This window comes from Vanellus vanellus (genome assembly GCF_965231255.1).
Source record: "Vanellus vanellus genome assembly, chromosome: 4".
Classification (NCBI taxonomy): Eukaryota; Metazoa; Chordata; class Aves; order Charadriiformes; family Charadriidae; genus Vanellus; species Vanellus vanellus.
The window spans coordinates 6,124,185-6,134,725 of NC_138909.1; the positions used below are offsets into that span (position 1 = coordinate 6,124,185).

General features: G+C 40.9%; 1 long non-coding RNA gene across 4 annotated transcripts in view; it reads left to right on the plus strand.

Moving 5' to 3' along the window:
- The window catches only part of LOC309671033, a 69,199-nt gene extending 61,286 nt beyond the window's left edge, over positions 1 to 7,913 (plus strand). For 3 of the 4 annotated variants that reach the window (XR_014269087.1, XR_014269089.1, XR_014269090.1), the window contains 3 exons: positions 161 to 274; positions 3,565 to 3,783; positions 5,846 to 5,942. This is a non-coding gene — a long non-coding RNA (uncharacterized lncRNA). Of the gene's footprint in view, positions 1 to 160; positions 275 to 3,564; positions 3,784 to 5,845; positions 5,943 to 7,774 lie in introns of those variants that run through there. The other variant, XR_014269088.1, reaches the window with a different exon arrangement.
- Positions 7,914 to 10,541: the final 2,628 nt, after the last annotated feature.

The window sequence follows — 10,541 nt, forward strand, 5'->3', positions numbered from 1 at the left end:
ATTTTAAAGTGGAATGGAAATCATCAGTATCTCAAAACCTTTTCAGAAATAGAAATGTCTTCATAGAGCAGTAATTCGTTGTAATTATGTAAAGAGCAAACCGCTTTCCCAAGCAAATGCCATGTTAGATTGAGGTTTATGCTCTTTTGTTGCCTCTTAGTGAAAGACGACTACTATGACATCTGCTAGAAAAAACAAACCAAATTATGGTCTGGCATCCTTTGACTCAGGAGGAAATATGGCAGGGGCTTTTAAGCTGAAGAAGAAAATGAAGGTATGTGGTACCCACAGGCAGATACACCATGGTGAGTAAACAGCATGCTGAACTAGGTGAAAGAGCTGCCATCCAGCCAGGTCTTAGACTACTCACTCAACTGTATTGTGAAAACACTGCCAAGTGCAATGTCAAAAAATGCTCGCCAAATAGCCTGCAGGCCTGGAAGTACCTGTTTTTCCATGACTGCTGATAGTAAGTCTAGTTGGCAACATCTCAGCAACAGCAGATCTAAAGTCTCAGTTTCTCAGTTTCTAGAGTTGTTCTTTCAATACGGTAGATAACGGAGAGATCAAGGCAGGTAGCCCTTTTTGTGTGTGTGGTTGCTTTTCATGCCCAGCTTCTTATAAAAAAGGTGATTCTTTCATTGCCAACTTTCCCTAAGTTCTGTGAGACATGGATATCCCTGCCATCTGTGTTCCTGGCCAATATCAACCAGGCTTTTATTTTTAAAAATAAGATGAGGCAGAGTCACACAGTGAACATACCTGACTTTCACTGCCCTAATAACATGTTCAGTGCAAACAGCTGGGATTGTGTGCATGCTCCTCAGAACCCTGTACTACATATAGACACATAAATTTTGAAGAGAAGCATGACATTTGCTGTATTTTTTTCCCATTTTGTGATCGACAGTTTGACACATTTACTAAAATTATTCCTTTGTTTTAGTTATGAGTTGTGGGCTGAAATTTCTTTAGACTCTCTTCAGGAGCTTGGATGCCCCTCTCATTAAAACTGACAGATGCTCCTATCTCCTGCTTTGCTCTGAAAGTTTCAGCTATAAATTATGAATGTGGTAGGCCTCCTATAACAGGGAGAGAAGATACATAGTACAGTAAAGCTGTTCCCCTTTATTTCAACATCTTTATCACTGCCTGTCTTTTCGATTAAGAAAAATCATGATCTTTTTCCCTTCTCAACACTAGTTCTTTCCAAAAGCAATTTGCTGTTTGTAATCTGGTGTAACCACTGCCCATGTAACCCTCAGCTCTGTTCCTCTCTGGAGAGCCTCCATGCAGCACTTCCCACAACAGACCCTACATTGGATGCTGCTGGTGGAGATGGCCAAGGATGGTAAGAATGATGACCAGTGGGACTCGGGGTTTTGCTTCTCTCCGTGTCCCTGCAACCAAGGGAGAGCGAGTGCCCTTGTGTGAGCTCTCTGTCCTGCAGAACCACTGGCTACTGAATAAACCTTTACAGTATTGCCATTCTGTCCCGTAGTCAGCAGACCACGGGACCTATCAAGTGTAGGGTGAATTAATTGGTTTCCGATACAAAGCCCTTATCACTGAACGGTTACAACTTATGCTTACAATTGTAATTCCTAATTATTGAACAAGGAGCGTGTTTTAACCTTAACTTATATTCCCACTAAGCTTGCACAAAATATTTAGGTATGAATGAATAGAATTAACCACAAATCCCCCTAACAAACAAATCCCAAGCTATTTAAATTGATCTCAGTAAATAGGTTTAAAAAAAAGCATTTTCTAGTTAAGTGGCACAGGATCATAAAAAAGTTTGGCAGCTCCCTGAGTCAGTGACTCGGGACCTCTGAGAATCTAGTCAATTGTGAGGGATTTTTAAAAAACCCTGTAGGTGTAGCTGCACCTTTCTGTCTTCAAATACATGCAGAAATCAAGCCTTTTGTCCCAGGTTCATCCTGCCTCACTGGGCTAAGCTCCCTGACGTAAGCATCTACTGCCCCCAGACCCCACCTGTACTCAGTGCCAGGAGGCAGCTCAGCACAGCTAAGCTGGGTCACTCCAGACATTTCTCTCTCACTGACTGTTCAAAGGACTCCTAACCCAGGCACTTGGGTTAAATGTGTGAAGTTAGATGGGATGCTTGCAGGGACTGGGAAGTGCAGGCTGTGGTGGAGTGCAGTGGGTTCACCCCTGAGCTAGTGCAGCTGCTAAGCCCGCAATGGTGAAGAGCAATGCAGTACAGTGTCATGTAGGTGGTACCTGCGTTGATGCTCCACTGCCATTTCCAAGTTTCGCAGAGAAGCAGATCAGACTTCTCTTCATCTCTAGTACGGCTGAGTCAGCCTCCTGTTGAACAGAAAATACACATGAGATTTTGCTTCTTGCAACCGGCTTCTTGCTAGTAGGAAACTGTGATGTCTCTGGCCCTAAAGAAGTGCCAGGCACGATTAAGATTGTTTAACAAAGCATTTGGCTTGCCTCTGATGAACAAGAAAAGGTCAGAAGCTAGAGACCTATGTTGAAAGCTAATTGCTGAAGTTATTTGTCTGGCTTGTGTTAGATGCTTGGATCCTGCTATACAAGTTAGAAGTGTAGAGTGCCCTAAGTGCAATATTTTAATTTAAATGCTTATAGTACAAGAGAGAAACAATTCACTGATCATCTCATTACAGGCTTAGCTATTTACATCTGGACAGCTTTTCCCCTTTGATCTTGTAAGAAAAATGAACGGAAGTTTAGGACATGTTTATTTGCTTTTGTAAAGGCTTGGATCCAAGCAAAACACACTTATATCTGGGAAATAACAATGAGAGGTTGTAAACGTATTAAATACCTTTGACCAGCACTAGATACCAAAACAGAGATTTCCAAGGTTAAAGAATTCTAGAGTGCTGACTCCTGGTTTCCATTTGACTCCCATTACAAACCTCATTTCTATGCTACTAAATGAAACAATATACTTCTCCCTGCGGACACATGAATGAGTTATATCGTCATTGTTTGGTTTTATTTTTTCCCCCTTGTAGTCTTCAAAAAACTGCAAGCACTGCAGCCTGAAAATTTCATGAGTAGAGAAACCTCTGCTCCCATCTATTGGTGAGCAAGAGAAGAATGCCCATGAAACTAGTTAATCTTTTTAGCTGTTTTACCTGAATCCCTGGATGACAGATAATCCAGAGAAGTGGGGCTCTCTGATACCACCTGTTAGTTAATAAAAAGTATGGCCCTTCATCTTTCACTCCTCGTTCCTCCAGTGGCACTTCGGGGACACATCATAGTTACATTTCAATGACCACAAAGTCTCTTCAGCATCCTGTACTGGGACAACTTCCCTGTAAGAGCTCTCGCAAAGGATTTAATGAGTAGAGGTGATGGAGAGACAGCTACATGATGGAGTTGAACAAAAAGTTTTTTCACGCAAACAATGGTAACAGCAGCAGAAATTAGACATCTTAGGGGTCAGACTAGATGATCTTTAAAGATCCTTTCCAACCCAAACCTCCACTTCAGTGATCTCCACTGAAAAGTCTTTTACTCAACCATGAAATAAAATTAAACCGTTGGATTGGTTTTTAGGAAGGAGATTCAAAAAACAACAGAATACCAGTTTGCAGGAGGCTGGAAACAGGCTTGCCCAGGCAGGAGTCAGATCTCTGGAGCTACAGTGTCCAAACAGTGCTAAACTACAGCAAAATATAGCAGATATGGAAGGAGAAAGGATGCTCAGAAAGAATGTACGCCTACAGGAAATTCACAGCATCAGCAGACAACCAAGTCAATGAACCATTGCCAAAGGTACTGAACGAAGAGATGGTTTTATTTATTGTGCATTGTTTTCCCAAAGTTAATGGTATCTTTGCCTTGCCATTAGCGAAGGCCTCTTTGTTTCAAAGAGTTTCATACTTGCAAGTGATGAACTATTGCCTGAAGGCGCTTGGAAAACATTCTGGGTGGGAAGGGACACAATGCTGTACACTGACCTTGAAGAGGGGTCATTTTTTGAACATGGTCTTATTGCTAGCAGGAGCTCTAGCTGGGTTCTGGGTATCCAGTTATTAGACGTGGTGGCAAGATCCCAAATAGGTGGAGGAGAAAGTAATCAAAGAAAGTAAATTACGGGATTCATATGGAAGGGCTGAATTTCTGAGCTCATCAGCTTCTTCGCTTTAATTTTCTCAGCATCCAAATCTTAAAAGAAGCCTCATTGCCATTGTTAGGAGCAACATTCAGTTCTTGCCATGCTCACATCAGTGGTCATTACTATTCCGAGATCATTAGGAAGAGGTACAGCATGGTAAGAAATGTAAAAGAGGGTTGGAGGGAAAAGATGCTGCTGAATAAATCCATACTGGGGTGAATACAGTGCCGAGACAGAATATCATTCAGCAGAATGGTTTATCACTAAAAACTGGCATGTTGCAGTTGAACTGAGATTTTCTAAAGAAAACTGCATCCACAGACAGCTGACTGATGAGTTCACATTATAAAAGACTGTTCAGGAGTTCATCCACTGAAAGGCCATTTACGGGCTTTACTTTCTCACGGTCCCACTCTGGAAAGAGTTACTCCGCTTGTAAGAGTTACACAGCCCATGCATATCCTCCCATTGTTTCAAGTTAAGGAAACATCAGCTGTTTTTTCTATTGTGAACAGGGGCCACGATGGAGGGCTAATTGGTTCTGTTCAGTTAAATGTCTGTTTTATGAGGCCAGGCTATTGCATGAACCGATGCTGGACAATGGGACAGCAGTCTGAATCTGTGATCTCCGTTAGACAATGAGCATTTAGACCACTTCTGAGGGATTTGGCAAGAAAACTCCTTGTTTCTTTTTCCACACAATAAAAAACCCCAAAAGATAATTAGGTAATTCAGAGTGGATAATGATTATCCATGGTTTGGGAGGAATTTCTCTTTGACAAAAACTCCTCTGCAACTATAGCACAAACTGATTTTACTGGAAACTTGCTATCAGACAGAGGAAGCAAGTTTCCCAGAGAAACTTTTCAAGGTGTGAAATATTTGTGAGTTTGTTAATGCAAATACCAGGGATACATAAAGGTCATTCCTAGCAAGCCATATTAAATTCTTGCTAAAGAAAATTGGTACATCTCTACCACTTCATGAGATCATGGTGTTCAGGTACAGAAACACATAGTTCCAAAAGAATGGGTTTCTTTGGTGTTCTGGGGTTTTGTTTTGAGGCCAGTGACTGTGTGCCACGTTCTCTAAAAGGCAGGTCTCTGAGCCTTCCTGGAATCATGCTTTATTATCTTTGTGAAAAAAAAAAAAAAGAATCCTACATAAATTTTAAACAGCTAGTTGATTCTGTGGCATCAGGGTATGGGGTTTATTCCAGCTCCTCTTCCTTTCTGGGACACTCAGGTGGTTGAACACCACAAGGCAGTATTGTCAGGGATGCTGTGGGGCAGAGGTGAAATAGCACGTGCAGCCAATTTCTTAATCCTCACCTTGCTATTTTAACGATGAAAATTAAAGTAGTCCCATGGATGTTCTAGTCCATACAAGATCCTTATTCAGAGCAATGCTACTCACAGGAACAGATCAAGCAGGAAAATGGCTTGGGCCACTTATGAGGTTGACGATTTGGAGGATTAAACATTAGCATAGAGTCCTGCAAGGAAGAAAGCAGATATTCAGGACAGCAAAAAGCCAGGGTATTTTCCCAATATGCTGCCATAAGACAATCATGATAATGGTTAATAGAAATTTCCTTTGGCTTGGGAGGGAGGGGACCTGCAGTTTACAAAGCTGTGTGTTCACATGCCGTTCGAAGGCAATGGATTTGTCTTTCTGCAAATTTGGTTTTCTGGAAGAATAAAGGCTTTTTTTTTTTAGTTTTCCAGGGGTACAGTTTAAAAAAACATATAAGAAGACAGAAAAGAAAGGAAGGGGTCAGAGGATTATTTTATTTAGCACATTTCCCAGAGCCCCCTTTATAGGAAGGAATTCATTGCAATATGGCTCATTATGCAAGGTAAATCACAGTGTTTCCATAATATCACTTGTTTTTTCCTTCTGTGTCATATGCAAACCTGTTTCTTTATTCACCAGCAACGTCACGATACAAGTCAAAAAACTTATGATGTAGCTTCCACTCTTCAGCTCACAACTGTATGCAGCCCCTGGGGAAACGAAATACACCTTAAAAATATCTGAATTATATCCATTGACAAAAATACTAGTTTTACACTGGTATTTTGTTGTTTGGGTTTTTTTTTCCAATTTCTTGTATCATACTGTTCACCGGCATTGAAGTTGCTGCCAGGTTTTTGGTTAATTAAAAAATAAAATTATTTTAAAGCATTGATATTTATTTAAAAAAATGAGATGCTTCCATTAGCTCTGGAAATCCTAGCAATTCTGGTTATGCCAAAGAACTTAAAACCATGGAGCGCTGATTATACCAACCTGAAGTCCAAGTGACCCCTGGGTTAGAGACAGTTACTGACTTGTGCAAAGGGTAGGTGCCATGAAGGACTATAACAAACAGTCTCACTTAACCCTTTTTTGAAAATTTAGTGAGCTCGGTCTTAAAAACAGTTAATGCTCAACTCTTGTTACACTGTGGCAGTTCCAGGATCTCATTGCTAATAACCACCGTGATTTCCATCTTAAATGTACTTATAGCCAATTTATCCCTGCTCGTTACTAATATCAAGGTTGTTCTTAGATTGCTTATGTAGCTTTTCTCCCTTGATACTCATCTCCAAAACATATTCAATGACAATGACTGTATGCCCTCTTAATTTTGCCAAGCTGTAGAAGCCGTGACCTCCACTCTTCTCTTGTATGACAGATTTTCCATCCCTCCCGTCATCCTATATCACCCTTTCCAGCATGAGTTTGAGCTCATCTTTCTTAACCATGGGTGGTCAATATTTTACGCAGCGGCCTTTGTGCAGAGCACTCTGCTCAGAGCCTCATACAACAGTGTTAACACTTCCCTATCTCTACCTGAAATATCTTTCCTGATGCATCCAAGTATTTATATTGTATACTGTTATTATGTTTATATGATTTCCTGGTGTTGGGGCCTTGTATTCTTTATGTGGCTAAACAGGACAGACAGACCTTTTTCTAATGCTAGCTGTAATACACTGTGTCAATAAAACAAATCACAGGAATCCTAGAGAGTGAAAACTACCTACCAAAAAACACTTACAAAAGAGTTGTTTCCTATCTACTGAAACTGGAATTACATCTGGAGGTAGTGAACATGCATGAAGTGAGTCACTTAATCAGCTTGGTTAAAGAGGCAAAAAATGAATGTTTATTAGATTATATTGTGACTTGCAAACAAAAAAGCATTTTTATTACTGCTTACTGTTTGCATTGCATTAGTGCCAGACAGCCTCCCACCAAAATGAAACTTTGTACTGGGTACAAAATTGTATTGTATTGTATTGTACTGGGCCTCAAACAAAAATGAATTAAAGCAAACCAAAGAAAATATTCCTCAAAGTACTTCCTACTCTAATTTAAAAAAAAAAAAAATGTCCAGGGAAGGTGGGTTTTTCAGTCACTAGCACCTGACATTGGAAATAATAACTATTATCATATGGTTTCACTTTACTATTGTTGATGAGTAGCTGTTTGCAGAAAAATAGCACAGCAGCTGTTCACAAAACCCAGTACAATGTGAAACACCATTACTTTCTACGGAATCAGGACCTGTCTCTTTGCAAGCTCACACATAACCACAGGCATATATTTTTGCAGGTTCACTGTAAGTTTGACTTGTCTGCCCACTTCCATTTTTGACAGGAAGGAGAGGATGGCTGGTGACTACTCACCAAGTCAGCTGAAAGCCATGCATCCACACAGTCTGCACCAGAGCGGCTCAATATCTTCCTTCATAGAGAACCTGGGAATAAACTGGATGCATTAAGAAAAGCTCAGGAAGTATAAAGTAGGTATTAAGAAAGTACACTGGGGACGTGGCAGAAAGACCTGTTAACAGCATGGAACAAGGGGGCAGATAATTGTGTTTTACTTTACACTAAAACTAGTTCTAGAAGAGCAGGCATACAGTTTGAAAGGAATTGTCTCCTCCAAGATCTGTGTCTTCCTCTCATCGTAATTCTCCTCTGCAAAGGCTTAAGAAAGTCAGATGACAGAAAAAAAATTATCTGGATTTAAAACTCATGAAAAGCAGATTGAACTGAGGTCTGGTTTCAAATCAGCACGTGCCAGCTAAAAAACAAACCATACCTCTGCCCAAGTTTAGTGCCTTTGGAGAAGAGCGTGCCTGCAGTCATTAGTACAATTGCTGAGAGTATTTCAGAGATTCCCAGGAAGTATATATTTAAAAAAAAAAAACACAAACAAACAAACACCCGAACCAGAAACAAGTACAAGTACCAGCATTAAAAAAAAAAAAAAAAGGTGAATAGGATTTGCCTTGTTAGACTAACCTATGTATGGCAATCTAAATGCAATGCTGGAAGCAGGGTTTGGAAAAGCCTTAAGCATAGAAAAATCCTCCAGTAAGAAACAGAAAATGGTGCTTGCAGCTAGTTATAATATCACGTTATTCACAGGCATCGCTGAATTACAGAGTTTATCTTTACAACCACTATATTGTATAATAATTCAAACGCTGGCCCACTCCAGCTCCTGCTCTTTTAAAAAAAGAAGAGTGGGCCAAACTGCTCACAGCTAATGTGATAAAAGAGTTCTATTGACCAGAGACAAGGTGGCTCAGCAAAGGAAAACCAGTGACACTCTTTGGATTTATGCTGACAAGAGTTAAGTTCAGCTACATAAAAGCTGCCTGAGATAAGATGGGAGGCAGTCATCCCAGCGCTGGGATGATCTAGGCAATGCAAGGGAGTTGCAGGCTTGGGGGCTCAGTGAAAGGGCAACAGAAGACGACTGCAAGGAAGCAAGGACATATCCTTGTAAAAGGCCAAAAGTAGCACTAGGAAGCAATGGGAAAAGCCTCAGCTGTAAGCCTCAGACACAAAACTTTCGTAGGTGAGCAGCAGAGAGTGCCAGCTGGGAATTGCGCCACGAAATGAAGCCAGCAGCAGCCTAGAAAGAGTCTCTTTCCTTCAACCCCAACACCACACAATAATACAGCTGAAGAATGATGAAGATTACCAGCCCACTGCAGCAAGACGTTACAGGATCATCTCTGGCCTCAGAGGTTTTGCAGAGAGATACAGCAGGAAGGAGAGGTGAACCAAACTTAACAGGACTTGAAGGAAGGAACCGAGACTGATGGGTGAAGATGACTACAGGGCCATGGGGAGGCCAGCATTTTTGTACATGGCTGAACCACTAGCTACCGCTCTGGTATTTCTGTAACTCTTTAAAAAGACAAAATGCAGTTACAAGCCTGGAGGCTTTTTGTGTAACTACACAATGTACAGAGTACGAAAAACATCCTAAAAAGAATGCCACAAAATCAACAGATCACCACATCTCACTTTCCATTTGGGAGAGGCAGAGACTGAGACAAACCAGAACTTTGTAATTGGCATTGAATAGACAACATTCATTTGCTTGCCAGCTTATAGGCTCAAATATTACTCACCTAGTCCAAAGTAATTATGGTTAGTTAGACTACAGGTAGTCTAAATTATAGATTTTCCATGACAACTATTTCATGCTACCCCTTTCCCCATAGCAGAATTTGAAGTATTGCCCATTTACAGATCATGTTGACAAAATTAGTGCAATATTTAGAGACATAGTGGAAAAGAAAGATTTTTTTTTTTCCGCTGTTGCCGAACAGTTTCAAAGCAGAAGTGGTATTGCTTAGCAAGTGCCATGTTAATCACTGGCATGCTGTAATAGGTTCTTCACAGAAAGTTAACCTAATTAGGTCAGCATATTTGATCTGAAGAATGGTTGCCACAGTTGGGTTACAGCTGTATGATGGCTTTGAACTCAACTTCGTTCATTGCATATAGGTGAGACATAGTGTAAAAACACTTTTCCAAATAGAGATGACTGGCCTGGTCTCCATAAACTTCAAGGCATGTAGCCATGAAGTAGCAGCACACAAACTTCACAAGGTTAGTTTCAAATTAGCTATGTTGGCTGTCACAGTGTCCTTGCAATGTGGGAATCATCATGAACTGCACAGAACCAAGTTCAAAAATTAGCTGCTTGGGGCAAGTGCTAGACTAAATGGCTTTCAGTACCTTCAGCTCAGGTGCACCTGAGGTAGCTGCATTGGGTAGTCTGTGTCTATCCATTGCCCACTGTGTGACATTGGCATAACCACAGGAGAGCTGTGAGACACCGTGCTAAAGGATACCGCTGCAATTTCCAGTCATGGGATTCTGGGGGATGAGAAGACCAGCTCAGAGGTATCGTCCTGCATTCAAATTAGAGGTGCCTGTGCACAACCAGGGAAGATATTTCTCTAAATACATGGACAGCACAGAATTACTTCAATGATGGATACTTCAGAAACACACAGAACAAAAAAAAGTCAGTTTCCTTTTCATCTATTCTTCTCATGTGCTTCTCTGAGCAGAAACAAGTCCACAGACCAGAGTCTGCGTAGTAGAGCACCCAG